The following is a 24,929-nucleotide window of genomic DNA, read 5'->3' on the forward strand; positions in this document are numbered from 1 at the left end:
TTTCATCTAAACTTCATACCTTACACAAAACCTAATTTGACCCACAACAGTTGGGGGGAGGGGGGAGGGACAGCATTAGGAGATATACCTAATGCTAAATGACGAGTTAATGGGTGCAGCAAACCAACACGGCACATGGATACATATGTAACAAACCTGCACATTGTGCACATGTACCCTAAAACCTAAAGTATAATAATAAAATAAAAACCTAATTTGAAATGAATCACAGACTTAAAACTATAAAACTTTCAGGAAAAAACACACTTTTAGGAAAAAATCTTTGGGGCACAGGGCTAGTTGAAGAGCTCTTGCAAAAGCAAGATTCATAAAAGGAAAACCTGATAAACTAGACTTGGTCAAAATTAATTTTTGTTCTATGAAAGACACAAGAGGATATAAAGACAAGCTACAGCCTAGGAGAAAATAATTGCAAACCACATACCCGATACAGGACTTCTAACTAGAATATATAAAGAACCCTCAAAACTCAACAGTTAAAACAAATAAAAATTAAAAAATAAGAATCCAATTAGAAAATGAGCAAAAAACATGAACAAACATTTCACTGAAAAGCACAGATGGCAAATAAGCATATGAAAACATATTCAAAATCATTATCCAGAGACATGCAAATCCAATCATAATGAAGTATTACTACATATGTATCGGAATGGTTAAAATAAAAAATTATTCATTGCTGAGGGAAATGTAAAACAGTACTTTGGAAAAGTTTAGAAGTTTCTTACAAGGCTAAATGTAGTCTTACAACACAATACAATAGGAATTGTGCTCCTAGATATTTATCTAAATGATCTGAAAACTTACATCCACACAAAAGTCCACACACAAATGTTTACAGCAGTTCTGTTCATAATTTCCAAAAACTGGGAACAACCAAAATGTTTTTCAATAGGTGAATGGATAAACAAATTGTGATATAATCACAATTGAATACTGTGGTTCATCCACTATAGGATATTATTCAGCAATAAAGAGAGATGGGGGGAGAGCAAGAGTTACCAAGCCATGTAAAGACATGGAGAAACCTTAAATGCATATAGCCTAGCAAAAGAAGCCAGTATGAAAAGGTCAGATACTATATGCTTTCAACTATATGACATCCTGGAAAAGGCAAAACAATGTTAACAGTAAAAGGATCAGTGGTTGCCACGAACTGGGGGTACAGGAGGGCTGAACAGGTAGAGAACAGATTTTTAGGGCAGTAAAACTATTCTGTATGATACTCTAACGGTGGACACATGTCATTTTACATTTGTTGTCAAAACCCACAGACCTGTACAAGTCACAGAGTCCTAACATAAGCTATAGACTAGTTAATAATAATTCATTAATACTGCATTATTGTTCAACAATTTTCACAAATTTACCATGGTAACAGATGTTAACGAAAGGGGAAAGTCATGAGGGAAGAAGGTATATGGGAACTCTCTGAATTATCTGCCCAGTTTTCTGTAAACCTAAAACTGCTCTAATGAAGTCTACTAATCTTTCTCAAAAAATAGTATTGATGTCAAATGCTGGCAAAGATGTAGAGAAACTGGATCACACATACAGTGCTGGTGGGAATGTAAAATGATACAGCCACTCAGAAAAAGTACAGCACTATCTGAGAAAACTAAAAATGCATTTATCACATAACCCAGCAATTGTACTCTTGGGCATTTATCCCAAAGAAATGGAAAATTATGACCATTCAAAAGCCCGTCCACAAATGTTCACAGCAGCTTTATTAGTAATAGCCAATATGGAAACAATCCAAATGTCCTTCAACAGGTGAGTGACTAAACTGTGATACTTCCTTACCTACCATGGAATACTACTTAACTATAAAAAGGAACAAACTACTGACACATGCAACAACTTGGATGGATCTCAAAGGAATTAGCCAGAGTGAAAAAGCCAAGCTGAAAAGTTTACATACTGTATTATTTCATTTACATAAAATTCTTGAAATGATAAAATTATAGAGATGGATTACTCAGTACATTATTTCCTACAACAGCATGTGAATCTACAACTACCTCAAAAAAAAAAAAAAAGTTTTATAAACTCCAAAGGTAAAGACCCATTCTCTAAAACCAAATTTTTCCCATTGAGTAGGCTAACAAATTTCCCAGAGCACGAGTTCTAAGCCTCATATGCACACTGGAATTACCTCTAAAAATCCAGATGCTTAGGTAGCATCCCAAACCAATTAAATTAGAATCCTCAAGGTGAAATCCAACCATCTGTATTTCTTTTTTTGTTGTTTTTTGTTTGTTTGTTTTTTTGAGACGTTGTCTCGCTCTGTCGCCCAGGCTGGAGTGCAGTGGCATGATCTTGGCTCACTGCAAGGTCCACCTACCCGGTTCACGCCATTCTCCTGTCTCAGCCTCCCGAGTAGCTGGGGCTACAGGCACCTGCCACCACGCCCGGCTAACTTTTTTGTATTTTTAGCAGAGACGGGGTTTCACCATGTTAGCCAGGATGGTCTCAATCTCCTGAACTCGTGATCCGCCCTCCTCGGCCTCCCAAAGTGCTGGGATTACAGGCGTGAGCCACCGCATCCGGCCTCAAACATCTGTATTTCTTTTAACTCTCAGGCAATTCTAATGTTCAATCAAGAATGAGAATCAGTATCCTCCAGAGCTAGAGTCCTTTTAAAAGCAACCTTTACTAACATGTTAATAAGATTATTAACAGTTGTTAAGGATCTGGCTGTTAACAATTCACTAAAATCTTAGCCACAAAAATTATTCCACTGATAAATGGAAGCTTTAACCCAAACCTCACTCAGCTTCCAGAAACAAAAGGATTTAGCCCAAGAAAGACAACAGTTCATTATGGTTTATTTTTAAATAATGTTCCTACTTGGCAATGGAGTTTGAGTCTGAAATTGAATGGTAGGTTCACTTTTTTTTTTTTTTTTTTTTTTTTTTTTGAGACGGAGTCTTGCTCTGTGCCCCAGGCTGGAGTGCAGTGGCGCGATCTCGGCTCACTGCAAGCTCCGCCTCCCGGGTTCACGCCATTCTCCTGCCTCAGCCTCCCGAGTAGCTGGGACTACAGGCGCCCGCCAACACACCCGGCTAATTTTTTGTATTTTTAGTAGAGACGGGGTTTCACTGTGTTAGCCAGGATGGTCTCGATCTCCTGACCTCGTGATCCGCCCGCCTCGGCCTCCCAAAGTGCTGGGATTACAGGCTTGAGCAGGTTCACTTTTATCTGTGAAACTTCTGTAAGTACAAAAATGGATATATTAATCTGGCTTTCTAAATCTCTCAAGCAAAAAGGTTACCATATTCCATTTTAGACCTAAAATCAAAAGGAAAGATTTAAAATAACCTAGTGACTTTCACAAATTTAACTACCCATAGACAAACCATGAGAACAAGGTACAGAACGTGAAACATTTCGAATGAAGTATTCTTTTCCAACTGCATGTGAAAAGGCAACATTGACAGCATCACAAAAACCTTAATTTAAAACTAAATGTCATACAAGAACACCATATACACCCAAACAAACCCACATACCACATAATTCAACACATCCGGGCAGCAGTGGCTAAATAATGGAACAGCATGAATACTGCAAGGATTTTGGCAGACCGATGTAGAGTCGCTCACATTTCCTTTGCCTTTAACAGTGCCTGTTACATTACTAATGTAGTTTTTTGTTTTTAGGTTTGTTTGGAGTTTCATCGGGGTTTAGGGGGATGAGATTCCAATTATACTGTATAAATTATTAAGTTTGATTCTCGGCCCAGGAAAATTAAGTAAAACAACAATACTATAACAGAATTTGACAGTTGTGTATTGCTTAAAACATTAAAGTGATAAGGCCATTTTTAAATATGTGTAATCTTTTTACAAGTTCAGAAGAACCACAAATTATGGAGCTACAAACCACCAACTATTCAAAGGAAAATTGTAGCTTATAAAATACTGGCTGACTGCCAATACAAATAAATTTTTTCCCCTCAAAAAAGCTTTGTAAGCCAAAATACTGTTTCAAAAGTGACTATAACCATCTTACGCAATCAAGTAGTAATGTTATTAAACAGTAAAGGTAAGTCAATTCTCGGGCTAAAACAACCTGTAAAAACCTACTAACAAACTATTTCTCACCAATATAGTAAAATATCACCTTGAACTTAGAAATCAAGATCTGGGAAATGTTAATCCATTACTATTTTACCAAAATGTCATTAGGCAATTAATTAAATAACATCAATAATCAAAAAAAATTTTTTGATAAAACCAGATTGAAAAAATACCAATGAATTTATTATAAAAGGGGAGAATAGCCACTACCCAACGCCCCCCTCAAAAAGCTGTCCTTTGAAAAACAGCAAAAACTACTCTACAATCCAAAAATATTTTTTTCAACTTACTGCCCAAACGGAAAGGTAACAGAAGACAGAGAGGTGGATTCAAATCCCAGCCGTACTTTTTTTTTGGGGGGGACGGAGTTTTGCTCTTGTCACCCAGGCTGGAGTGCAGTGCCACAATCTCGGCTGACTGTAACCTCCACCTCCCGTGATCAAAAGATTCTCCTGCCTCAGCCTCCTGAGTAGCTGGGATTACAGGCTCCCGCCACCACATCTGGCTAATTTGTTGCATTTTTAGTAGAGACTGGGTTTTATCATGTTGGCCAGGCTGGTCGCGAACTCCAGACCTCAGGTGATCCACCCATCTCAGCCTCCCAAAGTGCTGGGATTACGGGTATGAGCCACTGCACCCAGCCTCCCAGCTGTACTTTTAACTAGTAAGCACCCTGGGCAACTGATCAGTCCAGGCCTCAGTTTTCTCATTTATAAAATGGAAACACCATCACTCACCTCACAGTGAAACTGCTGTAAGGATCTAAAGATGCAATGTGTGTAAAATGCATATCACAGTATCTGAACAAAGTAATACGCGCCCCATAAATACAGGCCAGAATTACTGCATGCAATAAATGGAGAAATCAGAATCTCTACACGGATGGAGAGTTTAGATGTCGTATGTAACTAAAATATATCTTAACATACATGGATTGAGAATTTGGATGTCTTAAGTAACATCAGAGCTGAGTTGAAAAAGTTGAAAAAAAACAACAATAATAGTTGCCATGAGTGCCTTCTATTGCTAGGCACTTTGTAATTTTTTTAAAAACGTTATAATAATTCAGTAAAGGAACAACTAAGCACAAGGTATATACAAGGTGCTTTAGGAAGCATTAAAACATTTCTATGAAGTCTTGAGTGGAGATCTTTACTCTGTGTATGTATATATTTTTCCCCCAAAACAAGGTATCTGAGTATTTCTATTCTATTCTAATAAGATACATAAATGCAAATAACGTAATACTCAAACCTACATGATCTTGGCATATTTAACTTAGTATTTTCTCATCTATCAAATAGCAATAACATACTTCTCCCACACCCCTATCGTGTTTTTTTGTTTGTTTGTTTGTTTTTTTTGAGGTGGAGTCTCACCCTGTTGCCCAGGCTAGAGTGCAATGGCGCAATCTCGGCTCACTGCAACCTCTGCCTCCCAGGTTCAAACAATTCTCCTGCCTCAGGCTCCCGAGTAGCTGGGATTACAGGCACACACCACCAAGCCCAGATTTTTTTTATTATTATTTTTAGTAGGGACGGTGTTTTACCATGTTGGCCAGGCTGGTCTTGAACTCCTGACCTCGTGTTCTGCCCGTCTCGGCCTCCCAAAGTGCTGGGATTACAGGCATGAGCCACCGCACCCAGCCGAATTATTTTTTTAAGGCAAATAAAAACCTGCAAAAATATTGGAAACTATTCAAACCTATAAAAATAGGGTAACAATGTGAGAATAAAAATATAAATTGCAACATAATTTTGTAAGCCTAACATAATTATTCGATATTAATTCTACAGTATAACCTGATGTAATGATTACCTGAATGAGCACTGTCTGTACTTTCCCATAATAAAGAATGGCTTCCTCTCTCCTTGTATGTCACCTTGTTATAGAGAACTTGCATTAGTCATCTTTTTACAAGGTTATATGTCTTACCCCTTCAGCTAGACTATAAACTACTAAGGAAAAGGAACCTTTTTTCATAATTCATATCTTTAGCAGTACCTAATACACTGCTCTGTCTATAAAAAGCACTCAAATATTTAATGACCAATTCACTCCATTTCAAAACTAGGCCGCTCTTTACTTCAAGGAATAAGATGGTTTCTAAGACTAAGGCTTATGTAGCAATCCATTTCATAGTAATTTCCAGATTATCTCTTAATAAGGCTGTAGGCCGAGCCACGTGGCTCTCTCCTGTAATCCCAACACCCTGGGAGGCTGAGACAGGAGGATCACTTAAGCTCAGGAGTTGGAGACCGCAGGTCACAGTGAGACCCCATCTCCAAACACACAAAAATTTTTTTAATTAGCCAGGCATGGTGGTGTGCATCTGTAGTCCCAGCTACTTGGGAGGCTGAGGTGGGAGGATCACTTGAGCCCAGGAGGTCAAGGCTGCAGTGAGCTGTGATCATGCCACTGCACCCCAGCCTGGGCAACAGAGTGAGACCCTGTCTCAAAAAAATAAAAATACGCTTTGGAAGGCTGAGGCAAGAGGATCACTTGAAGCCAGGAGCTTGAGACCAGCCAGGGCAACATAGCAAGACTCCATCTGTACAAAAAAATTAAAAAATTAGCTGGGCATGATGGTGCATGCCTGTAGTCCCACACACCCACCTGGAGTGGGAGGATCACTTGAGCCCAGGAGTTCAAGGCTATAGTGAGGTATGATTGCACCACTGCACTTCAGCCTGGGTGGCACAGTAAGACCCTGTCTCAAAATAAAAACTATTTTTTAAATCTGTTTTTAAATTATTTTTAATTAAAAAAATATAAAGCAACCGAGTCACTCCTTTTAGTTTACCAATTTTTCTAACTTTGCAGTTCTCCAAGTGTGGTTTAGGAACCCCTGGAGGTCCTCAAGACCTTTTCAGGGGTCTGCATGGCCAAAACTATTTTCCAAGTAGTATGAAGGCATTATGTTTCTTTTCCACTCTCATTCTTTCCAGAGTACGGAGTTTCTCAGAGGCTACATAACGTTGAAGACGGAACATGAAATAGGTCACATCTGGAAGATCAAGATAATTCAATGAATCAATATTTTCCAGTGGCTAATGCATAATGTTATAAAACCATGTATAGATAGAAGATCCAATCAAAATGCAAAGACCAATGGATTTTAATGTAACAGGACACAAAATGTTCACTGATCTGGTTTCAGATTCTATCAAGATACTACCATTTGTCAAGTTTTGGTGTAGTATCAAAGAAGAATATCCAAAATTATCTGAAAAAGCTATTAAAATATTTCTCCCTTTTCCAGCTAGATATCTGTGTGAAGGCAGATTTTCTTCCATATACTTCATCAAGAATATTAAAACAGACCATGCAGAAGCAGCTATCCAAACCCAGTTGTCTTCTAGTAAGCTAGGCATTAGTGAGAACTACAAAAATGGAAAACAATGCTAGTCTTCTCACTAATTTTCTTTTGTCTTGTGTTAACATATTAGTTTATTAGCATTTTTAAATAAATATTTAAATGTTTATCAGATATAATTTCTGATAAATATCAACAGATACAACTCACATAAACAAGAGATCATTGGGGTCCTCAATAATGTTTAAGATTGTAAAAGGGTCTATAGTTAAAAAAAAAATTTTTTTTTGAAAACTGCTGGCCTAACTATATGTAGGTTGATTTGGTGTTTCGAATGCTAGGTTTTCTATCCATTTCACTAGGGAAATGTAGCCATTTCTCAGGAATGAACCATGTCAACACTGTACAACTTGGAGCAGTGGTCACTGAGCTCTTGACAAATGTTTTGCACTCATTTTGCAGTCAGCAATCCTCCTCCAATGAACAACAGATTTTCAGCGAAAGGCTTTGGCAAAAACATCAACCATTCTCTTTGATTCCCATTTCATAACGAGTAATCACTTAGCTATATGATCTGTTTTAAAGGAAAGCAGGGCTGGCTACAGTGGCTCACACCTATAATCTCAACACTTAGGGAGGCTGAAGCAGGAGGATGGCTTGTGGCCAGGAGTTCAAGACCAGGGTGACAAAACGAGACCCCATTTCTACCAAAAAAAAAAAAAAAAAAAAAATTTTTTTTTCAATTAGCCAGGTCTGGTAATCCTGTAATCCTAACTACTCGTGAGGCTGAGGCAGGCAGACCACTTGAACTCTAGGAGTTCAAGGCTGCAGTGAGCCATGATCGTACCACTGCGCTCCAGCCTGGGTAGTGGAGAGAAAGAATCTCTCTGTCCGTCTCTGTTTCTTTCTTTTCTTTTTTCTTTCTTTCTTTTTCCTTTCTTTTTTTTCTTTTCCTCTCTCCTTCTCTCAAAGAAGAAGAAGAAGGAGAAGAAAAATAGTACGAGAGATCAGATGACACTTACTGAGCCCATCGCAAATGTCAGGCTCTGTGCTATACTTACATTATCCCATAATCCTCAAGACCCCACAAAGTAACACAAAGCAGGAAACTAATTCAGATTTACTTGCCAAAGGTCACACAGTTAATAAATGGTGGAATCAGGACTCAAAATCAGGCCTGTGTGACTCCAAAATCCAGTGCTCTCTCCACTTTACCAGGTAACCTTCACAATACTGGATTGGAAATCAAACCCGTCACTTACTTTCTATGTCCTTGAGTGAGTCACAACTTCTCTCAGCCAGCTTTTTCATGTACAAGAGGGTTAGTATAGCTGATCTCCATAGCTAATATTCTTAGATTGCAATTCATCACAACCTCAACCTTACAGTGTAAAAGGCCTTTTGTATGTCTTTCTAAACAGAACAAGAGAAACAATGCAAATAATGGGGAAGTAATGAGTAAAATTATTAGGCTAAGATATAGCTTTTCATGCTTTAACATTAACAATCATCATGAAATACACTATAAGCATTTAGTAAGCATTGTATACTTTTCATTCCAGACAACAAAAGCTCCCTTCTTTGGCATAAGCTTGGGCATTCGGCCAGCTAACATCTCTAAGGGTGGTAAGCACCTGTTAACATGCTACACAGGAACACCTAACTGAAAAGGATTGCTATAAGGAAGCAAATGCCTCATCATTAGCTTGCATAGCACCATCTATTTTTTTTTTTTTTTAGCTCAATTATACAATACCCAATGAAGGTATTTGCCAGGCATTTCTGAGAAAAAGGAAAAGTTGCAGGAAATGGTGAAAACTGACACATGGCACTTCAACATACAAACAAAACACAAATCCAAGAAGAAATGTGCTGATTGCAGGACGGTATACAGATGAGGTTTTCCTGTATTTGCACTGTGATGTTGGCTAGGCTATCAAAATTTAGACTTCTTCCTATAACACCGACCATTTCAACACAATTCACTATGTGCCAGACACTGTGCTGAGCCCTTTAGAGACACCACCTCTAACTCTACAGAGCTGTGACATAAGATATTCATTTTAAAAGAGGAAAGGTCTTACAGCTAGTAAGTGACAAAGACTTGAAAACAAATCTGACCAACTCCAGAGCCTGTACTCTTCACAGTACATTTCTGCTGGTTTCAGAGAGAATGAATGTCATCACTAGGTCAAAACAGAAAAGCAATGTGTAATATTTGAGCCAAGTTACAAGGGCATTTTAAAACTTTTAAATAAAAGTTTTTAAAAGCTTAAAATCCATTTACGGAAGTACCTAGTATTTAGATATTATCGAAAGTCAGAAGGTCACTGTCAAAAATCTATACTTCTTTGGATAACTATCAATACACACACTCAAGACATTTGTAGATGGCTGCTATTGCTATACCTTATATTCTTGTTATGCTCACATAACCTTAAAAAAACTCTTTGTCCAAAGTAGCCAGAGAGCTGTATTTTACGTGATACCATCCTTTTTACCCAAAGCCAGCATATTTGAACATATTACCCCAGGGCCTATTACTGAAGGGAAGTAACATGATTTGGGCCAAAACACAGTAGAAAAGTGACAAGGTTTATGAGGTGACTTACTAGGGGCTTTCAAAGGAATGACTGACAACTGGCCTACCAAAAGTTCTTCCAAACTTTAAAAAAGCTAAAATAAAGTTTTTTAATGGGGCAAAAATGTAATTACAAAAGTCTTCAATACACACAATTTGAGTTATGCTTCACTGGAATTGAATCACCACTTTTTAAAAGGATCTTAAAATGGGAAATCAATCAAGTTCCAATACTGCTCAGACTAATCATTAACCACTCAAGCAAATCAATTTATGAATTTAAAATAAAATCATATAAAGACTCATTAAAAGAGAAGAAAAAAAGAAATAGATAATTTCTAAGAACAAATCTCAGAAGCTACATTGCAATTTCTTCTTTTTATGTCCATAAAGAGTTCATATGTCCATAAAGAGTTCCAAAGATTATTTCCTATTTTGTTTTTCCTCCTTTGCATACAAGTCACAGCAGGACAGGATAAAGTGGCAACTAACAAACACCAACAGGACTAACAAACTCAAATCCCCTTCCCTTACACACTGTACTGCTAAGAGAGTACTGAATCCCTCAAACAAGATTCCTTCCATGTGTTTCTTTTTGCCTGCTCATTCCCAAATTTAGTGACAGGAACACCCAACTTTTCAAGCCAAATAGAAATGGATTTGAATCCCAGATTGACCACTTATCAGCTAAGTGATTCTAGAGTTACTGAACAAGCCTTCATTTTCTCATCAGAAATACAGTAACCACTTTGAAAGGCTAGTGTGAAGATTAACAATAATATGCATAACGCATGCCTGCTATCAGCATTATTATTCATTATGTGCCTGACACATTCTTTTTTGATGTTGCTGCTGTTTGTAATATATCACTATTAAATAGCATAAGGAGGATACTCTGTTTCTCACTGGCAAATCGGAAGTAGGCAACAAAGCACTAGGAGTGACCTGTAATACAAACTTGCCCTAGTCGACCTTACTTGTCACAGCAAAGATTTTTATTCTAATTGCTTAAAAACTTTTCAAACTGCATAATGGGTAAGGGGTTTTATTTTGAAGTGATGAAAATGTTTTGGAACTACATAAAGTGGTGGTTGCTCAACATTGTGAATGAAATGCCACTGAATCGTTCAGTTTAAAATGGTTAGCCTTTTAAAAAACGTTTTCAGAAGGAACAAGGGGGAAAAAATCTTAATTATTCCAATTGAACATTATTAGGTGTTAGTAATAACACCCAATAATGACCAACCAACTAAGCTGGTTAGTGACCAACTCAGCTATGTTTATTTAAGATTTGCTGGTACACATTTCTAAACAGCAGCCTGACATGGTGAAAGGAGCCCAAGACCGCAGGTCAAGAAATCTACCTCTTGCCAGTCAGGAGATCGAGACCATCCTGGCTAACACAGTGAAACCTCATCTCTACTAAAAATACAAAAACTTAGCTGGGCGTAGTGGCGGGCGTCTGTAGTCCTAGCTACTCAGGAGGCTGAGGCAGGAGAATGGCATGAACCCAGGAGGCGGAGCTTGCAGTGAACCCAGATCGCGCCACTGCACTCCAGCCTGGGTGACAGAGTGAGACTCCATCTCAAAAAAAAAAAAAAAAAAAAGAAATCTACCTCTTGCCCCAACTCTGCCACTAGTTGGGTGTGTGATTTTCGACTAGCGCCTTAACCTCTCTGGAACAAAGCAGGACTAAAAGGATCTCGCGGGTTTCTCACAAGGGTAACACTATATTCTTAGCAAACCAATCATGTGAAATAAAATTGCCCAGATTTTAAAAAAATTTACAATATACTCCAAATCTGAAAAACTAAAAGCCATCACACCTCCAGTGAGGTGAAAAATATAAATTATCCTAAATAGGAAAATTTTCTCATTTCAGGACAGTTGGGTCCTACTGACTCCTATTTAATGGAAAACAAAAGGCTCTATAATGACAGTGCCAAAATAACGTTCACTGACAATATTATCTAAGGGCAAAGAAAAAAGACTTAATAATTAAGAGATGACTAATGTGGTAAGCTCAAGGTCACCCTTCTAAACGTAGCTGGTGAATTGCAAGTTAACAAACTCATCATGTCTTTTTTCAACTATTAAAAATGCATTAAATATAAAAATATAAATATCATACATCATTAGCCTATAAAAAGTGTACACAATTATCAATATCATTTTGCAAATAATTTTTTTGCCTATTAATCTTTGGGTTAAAAACACCTCCTGCTACAAGGCTCTGAAAATGCTATAAATCTAAAAGAACCTTACACTGTTCTTGAATCTGCCTGGCATAGAAAGCTACATCCTCTGATATCTTCTGGTATTTTGTTAAATATAGGCTGTTAAAGAAATGTTTTGGCAACTAACATCTTAACTACCATTAATTAGGTTAAAAGGCTTGTCCTCTTCCAACGTGGCTCTATGTCCTAAGGGGAAAAACAGGAGTATGGTATGGCAAGATCATGCAAACCTTTGAATTCAAATAAACACTGCCTTCATCTCAAGGTGATCAAGGTTACTAGTTGGGAACACTCATCTGCTCATCTGTTTTCTTCAAAGACGTAAGAAAGGCACTGCTTAGATATCCATAGCCAATGAAGCAGCAGTAAAGGACAGTTCAAAGGATAACCTGTTAAATTGTATCAAGCTACTGAGAATACACAGTGTTTTTACAACCAGAACAACTTATCTAACACGCTTAGTGAAAAGGGTTGAGCTACTTACAGATGAAAAGAAAAATTCAGGTACTGTGTCAAAGTTTTCCAAATCAATTATCTACATTCTGATGCCAGCAATAGATCCAGCAACTGAGTCTTACTTCTCTTTCTGGAAGTTAGCTGTATCAAAAGGAAGGCAGGAAAGCAACAGATGCACATCCTTTCTAAAGAGAATACTAATTTTCTTTTTATCAGAATCATCATCACCTGTATATAACCATCACACCTGCAAACGTTATACTAAAACTAAACGAATTTTCCTCCTGATCTCACTTCTCTTGGGTTCCCTGCTTATACTGAGGGAACCCCAGGCTGCCAATCAAGTAGGCTTGAAACTCTGTAGTTGTCAGGCTTGTTGCTCAGCCCTCACATCCAGTAGTTACTAAGTTGCAACAGTTCCAAGACATCATTTCTTTCTTTCTTCCTTTTTTTTTTTTTTTTTTCCAGTCTTGCTCTGTTGCCTAGAGTGGAGTGCAGTGGCATGATCATAGCTCACTACGGCTTTAACCTCTTCGGTTCAAGCAATCCTCCAACCTCAGGCTCCCAAGTAACTGAGACTACAGGCAAGCACCACCACACCCAGCTACTTTTTTTCTATAAAGATGTGGTCTCATTATGTTGTCCAGGTTGGTCTCCAACTCCTGAGCTCAACTGATCCTCCTGCCTTGGTGTCCCAAAATGCTGAGATTATATATATACCTATTTCCACTACCTTTATTGCTTTTCCCCCCAAATTATTACAATAGCATTTTAATCAGTGTACAGTAAGTTGTCATTTAATGTACTTGATAGGTTCTTCTAAACTGCAACATCAGGGGAAATAACATATAATAGAACCAATTTATCATAGACTAACTGATATATACAACGGTTAAGTTTTTCTTGTCACAAAAACATCACCAAACTTCTAAATAAAAACCAAAACGCTTCTAATATTAAACACTGAAATAAATGTGAGCTATATATATATATATATGTAAGAAAGGTTAATAAAAAACAAGACGACTACTTAATTATTCCAGTTCAAGACTGCAGGTGGCCAGAGCCTACCCCATCAGCTCAGGGCACAAGGTGGGCACCAATCCTAGACAGAACACCATTCCGTCACAGCACACACTCACACACACACCCTCACTCACTCATCCTGGGACCATTTAGACAGACCAATTAACCTAAACTGCACATCCTTCAGATATGGAGGAAACCAGAGTACCCAGAGAAAACCCACACAGACATGGGGAGAACGTGAAAACTCCACGTAGACAGTGGCTCCGGCCAGGAATCTTTTTTTTTTTTTTTTTTGTCAACATTATAATGAAACAACATTGAATGATACATTTTTCGAGGACCAGTCTTATTTATTTCAGTCTGTCTTTCCACATAACATTGTCAAACTCATATAGTCCTGATAATGTCCTTCATCACTGGGGCTTTCAAACAGAGTAAGGCTTGAATTCCCTATTCCTGCATTCAAATCCTTCTATCAGTATCTCCAACATTCCTCTCCAAACTCACGCTCTACTAATTCCTTTCCCATATCCTATCTTCAACAAAATGAACCACTTATTTTCCAAACAAATCTTGAGCATTCTTATTTTGCTAATGCTATTCCCTCCATATGGAATTCTCTTTTCCATTTTTCTCATAATCCAGTTCTACTTGTTTTCCATGGCTCATACTACACACTACACACACCCTCGCTGAAATCGCTCCATTATTCCCCTCCACTAGAAATAATTTCTTGTTCTTCTGAATTCTGGATCACTCTCTCTTAGGTACTTACCTTTTTAAAACACACAAACACACACACACACACCCCATACTATGAACTCCCCTAATAGACTGTAAGCTCATAAAAGTCAGAGTCTATGAATACTTTATCTCTGGCTGGGCACAGTGGCTCATGCCTGTAATCCCAGGGCTTTGGGATACCCAGGCAGGAGGATGGCTTCAGCCCAGCAGTTCAAGACCAACCTGGGCGACATAGCAAGACTTGTCTCTACAAAATAATTTTTTTTTTTAATTAGCCAGGCATGGTGGCACATGTCTGTAGTCCTAGCTACTCAGCAGACTGAGGTGGGAGGATTGGTTGAGCCTAGGAGGTTGAGGCTGCAGTGAGCCGTGATCACACCACTGCACTCCAGCCTGGGCAACAGAACAAGACCCTGTTTCAAAAAATAATAATTATTATATATATATAATTTATATAAAAGATAATACATTTATGCATAATTTTATGTATATATATTTATTTATAAAATTGTATAGAATTATTATATCTTTGTATATCCCCATGCAACCAGCACAGTGCTTACTTAATAGGGACTCAAGATGAATAAATTAATAAGGATACTCATGAAGAAAAACAGAAATACAGCAAAAAGACGACTTCAAGGTGCATAATATTCCAAAGAAAAACTGAAATTAAAACTTTAAAAAATTTAAACTTTTCCAAGTATAGACTACAATTAATAAAATAATTCATTCAAATACTCAGGTTCCTACTAAATGCCAGGCACTGTTCTACTAGGTGCTTGAAATCTACAGAAAACAAAACCAACAAAAATCCTTGCTTTCATGGAGCTTATATCAGGTGGAGAAAAAAAGGCAATAAACAATATAAGCAAAATATATCATAAGTGAAATGGTTTAAAGTGGTATGGAGAAAAAGAGGATGGGAAAGGTTGGGTAGGGAGAACCAGAAATGGAGGAGCTGCCATTTTAATAGGGTGGTAAGAGAAGGCCTCACTGAAAATGAGAGACAAGATGGAGCCAAGCACATGTCTGAAAAACTGCATTCTGGACAAGGTAAACAACAAGTGCAAAGGACCTGAGACAGAAATATGCCTGGTATGTTAAAGAATCTGCAAGAAGGCTGGGCGCGGTGGCTCACGCCTGTAATCCCAGCACTTTGGGAGGCCAAGGCGGGCGGATCACGAGGTCAGGAGATCAAGACCATCCTGGCTAACACGGTGAAACCCCGTCTCTACTAAAAATACAAAAAAATTAGCCAGGCATGGTGGTGGGCACCTGTAGACCCAGCTACTCAAGAGGCTGAGGCAGGAGAATGGCGTGAACCTGGGAGGCAGAGCTTGCAGTGAGCCGAGATCGGGCCACTGCACTCCAGCCTGGTGACAGAGCAAGACTCTGTCTCAAAAAAAAAAAAAAAAAAAAAAAAAAAAAAAATCCGCAAGAAGACCATTGTGGCCAGAATGGAGTAAGCAAAAGGAAGAGTAAGAGATGATGAGGTCGGACAGCAAAGAAGGCATTCGATCACAGAAGGACTTGATAGGACTTTGTGTTTTACTCTGAGCAAGATGGGCAATCACTAGAGGGTTTTGACCAGAGAAGACAAAATCTGACTTATCTTTTTTAAAGGATCATTCTTGTCACTGTATTAAGAATAGACGATAAGGAGGAAAGGGCAAAAAAAAAAAAAAAAAAGGGGGGGGGGATTACTGCAATGATTTGGAGAAGGTAATGTAGGCTTATGCCAGTGCAAGTGATGTGAAGTGTGGTCAGATTCTGGATATATTTTAAACAGAGCTGGTAAGATTTCCTAAGGGATCAGATGTGATGTGTGAGAAGAGTCAAGAATGTCTCCAGGTTTTGACCTGAGAAAATGGAAAGATGAAACTGCTATTTACTGAGATATGGAAGATTATAAAAGGGACATGGGGAACAGAAGACAGGGTAAGTTCAATTTGAAATAAGGATAAAAGATATAAGAGGAGACGTCAGGTAGGCAGTAGCATACACAAGCCTGGAGTTCCAGGCTAGAGATAAAAATTTGAGAGTCGTCCAGGCGCAATGGCTCACGCCTGCAATCCCAGCACTTTGGGAGGCCGAGGCGGGTGGATCACCTGAGGTCTGGAGTTCAAGACCAGCCTGACCAACATGGAGAAACCCCGTCCTTACTAAAAAAATACAAAAATTAGCTGGGCGTGGTGGCGCATGCCTGTAATCCCAGATACTCAGGAGGCTGAGGCAGGAGAATTGCTTGAACCCAGGCGGCGGAGGTTGCGGTAAGCCAAGATCGTGCCATTGCACTCCAGTCTGGGCAATAAGAGTGAAACTCTGTCTCAAGAAAAAAAAAAAAAAAAAAAAAAGCAACAACAGAGATCCCATGGGGCAGTCCAATATTAAGAGGTAGGTGTAATAAGGAAGAACCAAAAAAGAGACTATGAAGCCAAGTAGGTAGAAAAACCAGCAGTCTGGTAGTCTAGAAACCAAAGCAGAAAGTATTTCACAAAAGGAAGCACCTATTTGTGCCAAACACGGCTAATAGGTCAAATAAGAATTAAACTTTGTAGTCTTGACAGGTACAGTTCCAGTAGAGTGGTGGGGTTAAAAATCTCACTAGGGTGGTTTCTGGAGAGAACATGAGAACTAAAGATGAACAGAAGAAACAACTTTTTCAAGAAGTTTTGCTGTAAAGGGGAGCAGTGAAATTGGGTAGCAGCTAAAAAAGGCAATGTGGTCAAGAAATGGTTGTTTAAAAAAAACAGATGAAATATATAGTATGTGTGTGCCAACTGGAATGAGCCAGTAGACAGGGGAATAACGATGTTGCAGGAGAGACAGACATCATTTCAGCTGTTAATAGATTTCACTAGAAGAGTCAAATAGCCCAATGAAGAGAAATTTCACTAGGCTAGTGGGCAATAATTCCAGAGTACTGTTACTCTTTGTGATACTAAAGAAGGGAGGAGAGCAGCCCATAATTCTAATTCACATGTCACATGTCACAGGAGGCTCAGAAGAGAGGCTGGACCACTTGCCAAGAACCTTTGTGTTAGACATTTTATATGTTATTTCATTTAAGCACAAAATAACTTCATGAGGCATTATCTTTATGTTACAGATAAGGAACCAGAAGCTCAGAGAGAGTAAATAATATGCTTAACTCACAAAGCTGGTAAGTGGTTTCTAAGAGGTATGTTTTAAATCCACATCCGTCTGTGCAGAAGATAAGGAATTATTGTTAATTTAGGGGGTTAAAATAATGTTATGGTTACATGGTTTTTTTGGTTATCAGTCAGAAATACATACTGAAGTATTTATGGATCAAAGTATATGATGTCTAACATTGGCTGTAAATTCCCTATCAAAAAAAAAAAAGTAAAATGCAATTGTGAGTGAGGGCTGAGCAGCAAAATGCTGATAATTGGTGAAGCTGATTTATGGCTATATGGAAATTTACTGTACTGTTTCCACTCATATACATCTGAAACGTCCATGATGAAAAATGAGAAATAAAAATCCAGGTCCTTTTGAGTCCATCACTTCAAAGCCAGCCCTTAATTTCTGCTCAACACTTCCAAAAAAAAAAAATGCTTTATAGCTTCCAAACAATTTTCTTATCTTCTTTAATCTTCAATATAACTCTGTAAATTAGGAGTATTATTTCTATTTCAGACTTAAGGAGAGAGATCTACAACTAGTAAATAGGATCAGATCTCCTAGCTAAGTCTTATAGTACCAAAAACATTCTTCTAATACAGCAATTAAGGTTGCACACCACGCACTGTGTGCATACCCATACTCCACCCAGTGTCAGTACTTTTTCTCAGATTCATTACTATCCCATAATCCTGGGACTCTGAGCTTCCTGGAAGGACTAAGCATTATCCCATTCAGTCCATGAAAAGACTTGTACTTAACAGCTTGATTAAAAGAGGCAGATTTCAAATTTGCTCAGCCATCAATCTTTCTTGCCAAATTCAGAAACTAACATGAATTCAATATACAGCTTCTCAGTGATCTGATAGTCTGCCAATCTCTGCTCTAAAGTGAACTCCCTGTGCCTCCATTTCCCTAAACATAATATTCTACTGTTCACCTACGCTATACAGCCATCACAGGGACCAAAGTTCAGGTATATGAACTCTGAGCTCTAGAAATAAAGGAACAATAATACTGACCCACTTCAAAAGTCAATTTTGTATAGTTCTAAAACATTTACCACAAAACTGGCAGATCAAAAAAATCAGTTAGTACTATTTTTAAGATACTGTATTTTTAAAAGCCTCATCACGATGTTTGATATCTGTTCTTCTATGCTAACCCTCGCATTATAAGCTCATTCACAGCTTACTTCAAAAACAACCGAAAATATTCACACCAAAGTCTTGAGATTTTATTCTCTCCAGCTTTTAATCATCAAAACTGCAACACTTTTCCCCTCTAGTTCACTAGCTTTGTGAGTTATCCAGAATTATTTAACTCAAGAGTTACCCAGTATCCAAAACTTCATTAGGTTAAAATTTAGGTTGCCTAAGCTGTATAGAAGCCTATGATTAGATGCAATGTTTAACAAGTTTCAGATTTACTTGAACTATAAACATCTTAAAAATGAACTGCCTCCAATCTTAACTTTTACAAACCAACCACTTATTTATTAGATCACTACCTAGCTGTCTTAAATTGTACTGATTTCCATTTAGGCTGACTAAACATAAGTAACCAGTTACTAACTCCATTTTCATATTAAGGGCCAATATATCTAGAGAAGGATCTATTCTTTACTCAAACCAGTATTATTGAAGCATACTAAGAAATCTTAGGTCTGGTACAAAACACACCTTTGAGCCTAAATGTCAATTTATGCTTGCTGAATTAACTGGCAAAACGGGCTTAATAATGGCATGCTAAAACAAGCATGGTAAGAAAAAAATCTAGACAGAGCCCTTTAGGACAATTACTAGTCACTATATGTCAACAGTACCATATTGGTTAAATTAAAATCATAAACAAAATGCTGATCTGCCCAATGGGATACTGTGAAAAATCCTGGCACCTGGAAAACTGCAAAGAACAGGAAATTCTGCAGGTGCAGTAAGAAACATCTTATCCATGACCCAGAAATGCCTCAGAATTTATTACACAACCTGCTGCAGAATTCTCACTTTTCAAGTGGAAATGAACCATGAAGTCACACAATGCAAGGCTGTGATTTTATTATTGATGTAATCAACTGTACCCTTTCAAGTTATGCTAAAGTTAACTAAAGAAAGCAGATGTTTTACACAGCGCTAGTTATGTCAGAAGTTAAGAGAATCTGAATACCAAATAAAATTTAGGACTGCTTCATTCAGCCACACACACATGTGGAGAGTCTGTTGTGAGGCAGGCACTATACTTCTCAAATAGGATGCACTTAATGGACCCTTAGGACAAGAAATAATTCAAATTAGACATGAAAGTTACAAATCAGGTCATTTGGTCACCTCACTATTCAATGCAAGAACTAAAAGCTATATTGAAGATTAACATAACTTTCAGGCTCAAATCACCTCTAATCTGGCCTTATTTACTTTATTTCTATTTTAACTCACACACATACATTAAACTTACATCTCTCAATAAAGTTTTCTAAAATTAGACTCGATTCACTAGCCTCTTAGAATTACTAGTCAGAAACAGTTTCTGTAGCTAAACGAATTTTGAAAAACAACCAACCTTCCAATAAAAGGACCTATGCAAAACAAATGAAAACAGAAAAGCAGTAAAATGGGTAACAGTGTCCAAACATGTTACCTAAGAGTAAACTATTAGAGTAGATCACATAGCAAAGAAAGATCACTATCGGAGCTGGGTATTACCAAGCTCAGGGCAAATTAATGTGTAATAAAGCAACCTATGCTGAGACAGGAGGATTGCTTGAGCCCAAGATCAGCCTGGGCAACACAGCAAGACCTTGAGACCTGGTCTCTACTAAAAGTAAAAAAATAGCCAGATGTGGTGGCACATGCCTGTAGTCCCAGCTACTCGAGATGCTAGGGCAGGAAGATCACTTGAGCTCTGGAGTTCAAGGTTACAATGAGCTATGATCACACCACCGCACTCCAGCCTGGGCCACAGAGCAAGACCCTGTCTCCAAAAAAAAAAAGCAATTTGCTATTTACATTTTTGCTGTGTCAATCATGACCAGCACCTGGAAGGCTCTTTACAACTTGTAAACCAAACACAACATTAAGAAAGCATTTAAAAATTATTCCCCCTCAAATAGAGCATAACCTGTCAATGCATATGGAAATACCAAATGATGGGTAATGGTAACTAAAACTTGAAAAAGGAAGGAGTATTCAGTAAATCAGAACAAGGAAGCTTGATGTCACTAGCAGAAAGGATAGCTCTATTTTTCTGTTCCAGTCACTCAGTCGGCAATCAATTTTCTGCAAAATACATAGGAAAATGTATTATGTTTATTATTTCTGACATAAGAATTGAATTTGGCCTGGCGCAATGGCTCACGCCTATAATCCCAGCACTTCGGGAGGCCGAGGCAGGTGGATCACGAGGTCAAGAGATCGAGACTATCCTGGCCAACATGGTGAAACCCCGCCTCTACTAAAAATACAAAAAATTAGCCGGGCGTGGTGGCAGGTGCCTGTAGTCCCAGCTACTCGGGAGGCTGGGGCAGGAGAATCACTTGAACCCGGGAGGCGGGGCTTGCAGTGAGCCGAGATTGTGCCACTGCACTCCAGCCTGGTGACAGAGCGAGACTCTGTCCCCCACCCCCCAAAAAAAGAATTGAATTCACTGAGCCAAAGAAGGACTCTGTCTCTGGAAATTCCTGCTTAGAAACAATCTTGGGTTATAGCTAGAACGCAATGTCTCTCACAAGCTTCTGCTCAGGCTGAAGAATTCAAACCAGCACTAACACTTAGCTGAGAAATTGGAAAGGTAAGCAGACAGCAAAGAATGAACAAACTTCAATTTGCAGACATCTCTGATATTCACCTAAGTTTCATCTCTATCCAACTTTAACACAACAAATTAATCCACCTAACGGCAAATTATGAAGTACTAATATTTGACCAGTCTAAAAACCACGAGGGAGAAAAAAGAAACTAAATAACATCTATCCCCGTATTTACACAGTTCTAGTCTTCCCGAAAGACTTAAACTTGTTTTATATAAACCACCTTGATTCTCATGGGAGATGGATAGAGTCAGGTTTCTAGAGAAGAAACCAGCACAAAGGGATTAAATATCTTGTCCAGCAAGTCACCAGCGAAAATAAAACCAGAACCCAATTATTCAGCCTACAAAGCCTAAATAACCTGCTTTCCTTGGTTCGTAAACTTAGGATATCTAAAGTGCCTACAAATTGTCCCAATTCATAGAACTTCACTGAACAATACATATAATCCGAACTCTATACCAGAACTGAGTGTCTGAGCAAGAAAGTAGTGCGCACCCCAAGTCAATAAAATGAACACAATGGCCTTAAAAAATGTAAAGAGGAAACAATGGCTATGTTGGAGAGAATTTTCAAAGCTCACTCTATTCATCTTATATCCTACTGCTCGAATTCTCTGCCAAAAAGCAAATGAGGTCAGACATGCTCCCTATAATTATATTGTATACATACATCAAATCTCAAAATACTCAGAGTTTCAATCGAAGGGACATTATACTCTAAAAACCTTTCCCTCCAAAAATAAAATCTTACACCAATGCCTTCAGAGCATTCTTTTGCTGCCATGACACACTTCAAATCTGGATTTTACAAATCATTCGCTTCCAGTTTATTTTTTTAATATTTATATTAACAGATTCTGATTACTTAAAATTTGGTGTTCTGCTCCGCCCTCATTGTGTTTAGGCAAGATTCCCACTTCCACTCAAACTTATTATTCAAACATACAATGGCTGCATTAAGATACTTCCTAAATCGACAAAAGAAGAAAACTAATCAACCCAGAAAGCTCCCAAGCTACCAAAGCAAACCTTTTATTTGAAATCATACTAGGTACCACACTACACATTATGTGAAGCCCACAGAGTGATAATTGAAGTTATTTCTGCAACATGATGAAATTTATTTTTTAGCAAAATCTGACAAGACTTAATTTTCAACTGTCAAAAGGGAAATCGTTTTCCAAGATTCTAGGAAACCTTGCTTACTGAAGCAGTCTCAAAGTAGTTTGCTTAATCCTTTCAAACCCCTAAGAATCTAACACAAGCCACAGAACAGTGAATGAGACTTGCACTGAAATAAATGTCTGTGTTCAAACCCCTAAAGGTTACTTCCCATGTGTTTGGCAAGCTGAAGGCCATATGTCCGCCCAACCCCGTAAGTGTCTTTCCTCAATAAAGCTAACATTACACTTCCCAACTCAAATCAAAATCCCAGAGAATCCAAAAGCCTCCAACTAAATTTTACCTGAACTATTTGGGAGAAAAAGTCAACAATCCAGATCAGTTATTCACGCCTTGAAAGAGTGTTAACAGTCAGAAAGCTCCAATTCCGCCACTTTTAGGAGCTAGGTGTACATTACTTCTGTCTGCCTATAGCATGGGACTCAGATATTACATCACCCCATGCTGCCTGAATACTGACCCATTGCCCAGAAAGCACCAGGGTATCTGAGACACTGCACCAACGTATCCCTTTCTTCCTCTCTTATACATAGCCCTTGAATGCTACTGGCCACTGGGCCTGGTCTCTTGCAGTTTCACAAAGACATCTGCCCTGCACCTGCTGCAATCCCATTTCCATTCACTCTTGGTGCGCTCCTCATGACCTTGTGTGGCCCTTCTGTCCACTCGTCAAACCAATATGCTAGGATGATACCCACTACACACCTCTTCCAAATTTGGGGATGTGCACTCAGCTCTCCCTTACCCCTTCCCCCCTCCTCATTTACTGGGTTCTGGAATTAAAAGCCTGCTTTTAATGATCTCAATGATCTCAGAGAGATCTCAATGATCTCTCTGACCCTAGGAGTATGAACTTTCAGATATGACACTGAGTTTAATGTCCTCCATTTTCCATTAACATCATTCCAGGATCCAGGTCCCCCCACCCCTCAATCTCCAGTTTCTCTCAGTATGGAATTTAATCCTCTCCGTTTAGTTATTTTTCCAACTTCTGCGCTCTGCCTGACCTTCCTTATACTCTCAGTGACCTAAAAATCTTGGCCCCTTTCATCTCTCAAAACTCAAAGTGTTCCAATCTCTCCCCATACTTCCACTTCTTGGATCTTCCATACTCTCTTAAGCAATCTGTGTTCCTAGCTCTCCCCAACTTAAGCAGTCATTTCCTGCCCTAAACCTGGGCATCCTATTTCCCCCAACACCACCACCACCACCACCACTCCAATCCATCACCTATGCCTTTCTAGTTACAGACACGTCCACAAACACCTCTGCCTTGCCCTTCTCTTACTCCACTATAGGTATTAAGCATTCTTCTACATCCTCTACCCCAAAATAGCCTGTCTACCTTCTTTCTTTCTCCCTACCTCCCTTCTCCCTACAGCACAAAATTCAGTGCCCCAAACCTGTGGCTTCCCTCCCTCCACCTACTGTACTCCAGACCTGTCCACCTTCCCCTCCAGTCTATCTCGCTGTCCCCCTCTACTGATTTCCTTCTCACCCTCCCCTCCACCTCCCTCCTCCCCAACCTCTCCACACTTCCTCCCTCAGAAATCTTTGCTTCCATTTGTCCCCACTCCAAGAACACTTCCCTTTCCCCACCCCCTTTTGCCCTCCACCTCACACACTCCATGTGTGTCCCTCTCCCCCAGCTCCTGCCCCTAATGTCCTCCAACACTTGCCAAGAACCCCTCACCCTCCGTCCTACCTCAAAGTTCCCTATCTTGCTGCTCCCACCTTCTTCCATACTTCCTGCATAAACACCCTCCATTTCGCGCACTTCTCCCGCTATCCTTTAAATGCCCCACACATCTCCTGCTCTCCATCCCCATCACCCTTCTCCTACTGTCCCCACCTCTCTCTGCAAGCCCTCAAACTAAGTCTCTGCCCCAATCAACTTCCCCCTTCCACCCCATACTCCTCTTCCCTGAGCACCAGATACCTGCCTTTTTATCCCCACGTGTCAACCCCCTCCCGCCTCCCTGCAGTCTCCCCTATACACCTGGCCACACACTCCCTCACACCCCTCGCAGGCTCCTGGAGCCCCTGGGCCTACCCCTCATTTCCCTATCACCCCAGATGCCTAGGCACCCTGCTCCCCTCCCTCCCTTTCAGGCGCTCCCTGCCTGCCCTCACTTCCCCCTGCCCCGACCCCCTCCTCCATCGTTCCCCTTCACGGGCGTCCCGGTGGCCTTCCTAACACCCGCCCCACTCCCTGCCCCTGGCACGCAGCGCTCCTCCCAGTCCTGCTCGAGTCCCCAGTCTTCTCCCTCCATTCCCATCCCACTCGTCCCTGCCCTCCCCAAAGGCCCCCTCACTCCCTC

At 39.3% G+C, this 24,929-nt stretch overlaps 1 protein-coding gene across 6 annotated transcripts in view; it reads right to left on the bottom strand.

The window, feature by feature from the left end:
- The window catches only part of STRBP (spermatid perinuclear RNA binding protein), a 160,143-nt gene that overhangs the window by 134,480 nt on the left and 734 nt on the right, over positions 1-24,929 (bottom strand). The window contains exon 1 of one of the 6 annotated variants that reach the window (XM_030817785.1): positions 8,685-9,930. The exons of the other annotated variants lie outside the window; for them this stretch is intronic. The gene's annotated coding sequence lies outside the window, so the exon portion shown is untranslated. Of the gene's footprint in view, positions 1-8,684; positions 9,931-24,929 lie in introns of those variants that run through there. 6 annotated transcript variants of the gene reach the window in all.

The sequence above is a fragment of the Nomascus leucogenys genome, chromosome 8, assembly GCF_006542625.1.
Source record: "Nomascus leucogenys isolate Asia chromosome 8, Asia_NLE_v1, whole genome shotgun sequence".
Lineage (NCBI taxonomy): Eukaryota > Metazoa > Chordata > Mammalia > Primates > Hylobatidae > Nomascus > Nomascus leucogenys.